Genomic DNA, 3,083 nt, shown 5'->3' with positions numbered 1-3,083 from the left:
CGCGTTCGAACGTGCTGCTACGTCACGCGCTATCGGTTACACACGTCCTCCCATTGGCTGAGGAGGATAGCGCCATATTTTGGTGCTTAACCACCAGACGAATGGCACGCGATGAGATATGATTAGACTTGATTGGCCCGTCGTTCCAGAGACTGCGCATCATCCAGTGCGGTAGCGCTGATGTCAGAGTGTAGTGTATTATATTGTCTATCATAACACATGTGTTTGTTATTGTTGTAGAGAGTAGGCCGGCTCTAGGCCAAGCTATAGCTCGCGCCTCGGGTTAATGATGATGAAGTGTGACTTGGGGCCCTATTGTCAGCTGGAGTGAAACCAGGAGGAATCTCCATCGAATTTAAGGGAGACATTATCACTTTTTGACATCATCATAAATGTATTTTATTTTCAGTTTTTCCGCTTTAAATCAAAGACACTTGGAAACAAAACGACCAAAAAAAAGACACAGAAATAGGAAGAAGAAGAAGAGCTGTTTGTTTGGCAAACTATTAGTAACAGTGAGATAAACGATCAGGTGTCACACGAATACAGGTAAAGGGGGAATAGTACCGGGTTGCATCACTACAAAATATGTCTAACAATAATATTTAATTACAATGATTTATTTTTGAGATGGTCAACGAATGGGCCCCATGTGTTCAAACATCTGTTGTGCGATTTAGATAGGAGTGTCTGTATGACTATAGGATCATTTCTGTGAGCCATTTCGGAAAGCAGGGGGTGTAGGTGATTTCATATATCTGATATAATCATTTCTGACCGTTGAACATCCTTATTAATCACATACAATTTGAGTTGACCTTTAGAATTCCAATATCGATTGAAATGTGCTTGCTGTAGTCATAAACATATATATAAAAACAACTTTTGGTCGATGTAACAGATGTCGTGACGTCATATCAGTCCTAAAGATATAGGTCTATATATGAATGATATAAAATGAATCATTTGAAAAATATATGTATATTTTATATAATTTGAGTTTGAATCCTAATAAAAACATATGGGCCTATTCTGCTGCGTGGCCTATTGGGCTGCACCGTCAGTGCAGGTGCTGTGATGCGCGTCTCTGGTTGGCGGTTCCATTCCCACCGTGGGATTTAAATTGGGGGAGGGTAATGATGAGCGATTGTCAACAGAGGCTCTCGAGTTTATGAAATGGGCTATGGACACAAAAGAAATGGGTCACAGCCCTCCCCCCTGCGCTTTGATACCCAAAGGCTAGGGCCGCTCAGACGCTAATGGGTGATTGCACCCACAGCCTTTCAAATACCTATTTTGACAAACCAGCGAAAATAACGGATTAAGCAGATCGCGATAGACACCATCATCATTTAATAGTCTAATACCACAACTGTTCAAATTCTAACAAGGGAATAGTTCAGATAAATATAGATTCGTGGGCTAATCCTATCCTGAAGCAAAGTCAACTGAAATATTCTGCTATCGAAGTAAATGCTTCTGTAAGAATCAAGAGTTTCAACGAGAGAGCAGATAAGAGCAAAATGTTGAACCTACACAACCCAAAAAAAACCTCCCTTTACCACTACCATACTGGTATCTTACCATCAACCATCCCCAAATCAGTCCCCCCACGGCCCACCCACCCAGCCGTGGCGAGTTGGTTCGCGGCTGCAGCCAGGGTTGCCATGATTCTGGCAACACTTCTTAGAGAACAGTATGATTGATGTTATTTTACACTGAAATTTAAATTCTTCTGCCTAATAACTGGAAGGGGTAGGCCTACTGGTGTGTTCGAGAAGTCCTACACATTGTGACTTTAGGACCCGGGTCAGTTGCTATGCATGTGAGCGGGTGGACATACAATAACTCCTGTTATACAGCTCCTTATAACACCTGAGATCTCGTAGATAACGAGGATAACTGAAGGGGATTTTATAAGAATATTTCTACAGTAGTCAGTCAACATGGTGTGGATTTGAAACTTTGAAATTTTATTTTTTTTATATTTTACTACTGCAGGCCACGCTTGTGTTATCCAATTACTTCACACTCACACATCCCCCCTCAAGCCACATGATTGGTCGGAATTTATTATAAGGAGAAACTCCCCTTCACCCAGATGTGAGCCCGTCTGCCATCGGATTTAAGATAATAATCGAAAATATGTTCTGTGGGACTACATTTAACATAATCCCAAATTAATTACATTTATTGTAATCTAATTGTTTGTAGGCCCATTGATAAAATTATGATCTTTAGCTACATTCAAATAAACATTCAACATTCAAATAAATTGTTATAAACCTATAGGCCTAGTAGAAAATATTTCGTTAGATTTTCCGAATACATAGGCTATTTGATAAATTATCACTAAATGGGGTTCAATAATCTGATTATCATGATTATTATTAGTGCAGTATCACGAGTTGCCAATCAACTGTTACCTTCTCTGACAATAGCTGATAATCACTGTTGCATAACATCTAATTTAAACCGTGTATCATCATCATACTGCCTTCCCTCTCAGCAAGGCGAGGGTCTACTCGCTGCAACCGAACCGAGTCTGCAGTATTTTTCCTTCAACCGCCCCTAATTTATTCAAACTAGTATTGGTATCGAGCAGAAAACGGCGTTACTTCTGTGTTTAGGCCAGGAGAGGGCAGTGGTTCCTCTTCAGTAATGTATTGAATCGAACCAGTCAATCTGCCTCATGTCCTAAAGTTATATCTTTGTTGATTTTGTCGTTGATCTTTTTTTTTTTTTACCCACGGTCTGGGTAAAAAGGTGTCAGTATGGGACGGCCTATGGACTTTTGGGTTATCTTTACCCCAATCTTTGTTCTTTATGAGGATATGTTATGCCTGTATTTGTGGTATTGATACCACAACATACCATTTATTTACCCAATTTTCCACTCAGAGTTTGTGCTACACTGCTCGAGAATATCTACATCTAAACAGGGTATAACTGATTCTTTAAAGACATTTGTCATATATGTAACATAGGAAATATCTGCCGGAGGGTCAACTGAGGAGGTTCCTTTTATGATTTATGAATTGTATTTAGTTATTAAGTCTTTAAACTATGTCTATTTTATAAGT

The sequence above is a fragment of the Gadus macrocephalus genome, chromosome 6, assembly GCF_031168955.1.
Source record: "Gadus macrocephalus chromosome 6, ASM3116895v1".
NCBI lineage: Eukaryota > Metazoa > Chordata > Actinopteri > Gadiformes > Gadidae > Gadus > Gadus macrocephalus.
This window is presented reverse-complemented; position numbering follows the sequence as displayed.